This window comes from Triticum urartu, chromosome 1 (genome assembly GCF_003073215.2).
Source record: "Triticum urartu cultivar G1812 chromosome 1, Tu2.1, whole genome shotgun sequence".
Lineage (NCBI taxonomy): Eukaryota > Viridiplantae > Streptophyta > Magnoliopsida > Poales > Poaceae > Triticum > Triticum urartu.
The window spans coordinates 195435998-195437137 of NC_053022.1; positions in this window are offsets into that span (position 1 = coordinate 195435998).

The window sequence follows — 1140 nt, forward strand, 5'->3', positions numbered from 1 at the left end:
TGATAGCCCCTTGAATGAAAAGCATGATTGCAATGATGTTATTAGAAATTCTATTAATGAAAATTGTGCTAATGATATGCAAAGTTTCAAGCTCAGGGATGATAATTTTGTTATGTCTACTACTTATTGTAATGATCATGATTAGGGTGATAATGTTTCTATGATCTCAAAATTTATTTAAGCCTCATGATGAATATGATATTGATAATAATGTTTACAATAATATTTGAAGTGGGTTTGGAAGAGCGTCAACTTTATGTAAAAATAATCCCACATATTTGGAGTGTTCAATATTATGAAATTTTTGATAGAAGTGGGTTTGAAGAGGTCTTGACTTTACTTGATGTTAATACCACTACCTTGGAAGATTGTAAAGCTTTTATGCATGTGCGTCATGGAGAGAAAAATTTATATGATAGCTATATTGTTTATGATTATGATCCTCCATGTAACTATTATGAGAGAGAGGAAAATATGGTTGTAGAAATTTTTTTGTTAGTAAATTGCCTCTCATTATGTTGAGATTGTCAATGTTTTACTCCTCTCCTTTGCATATGCCAGATATTGCTTGTCTTGATAATTTGTTTGCTTATAAATTCCTGTGCATAGGAAGTATGTTAGACTTAAATGTGTTTATCACATGTTTTATTATGCTCTTTTTGTGTTTCAATTATTATCTTTCATGTGAGCATCAATAAAATCTCAAGCCTATCTTAATGGCTATAAAGAAAGAGCTTGTTGGGAGACAAACCAATAGTTATTCTTTCTATTTTATTGTGTGCACACAATTATGGTGCTGTTGTGATTGTGTTTTAGTGTCTTAATTAGTGTTTGTGCCAAGCAAAGCCTTTGGGATGATTTGGGTGATAGTTGCTTTGATTCCGTGCATTAACTGAAACTTTTGCGTCTAGTAGAACAATTAATGTGCTTTACTGGAGTGTGATAAAATTTAGAATTTTGCACACATGATTTATATACAAATTTTCCACGTTGTTCTAATTTTTCAGAATTTTTGGAGAGTTATAGAAGTATGGTCAATGTTCAGATTACTACAGATTGTTCTTTTTTTGATGCATTGTTTCGCTTGTTTTGATGAAACTATGGATTGTATCGGGGGGTATAAGCGATGGAGAAGTTATA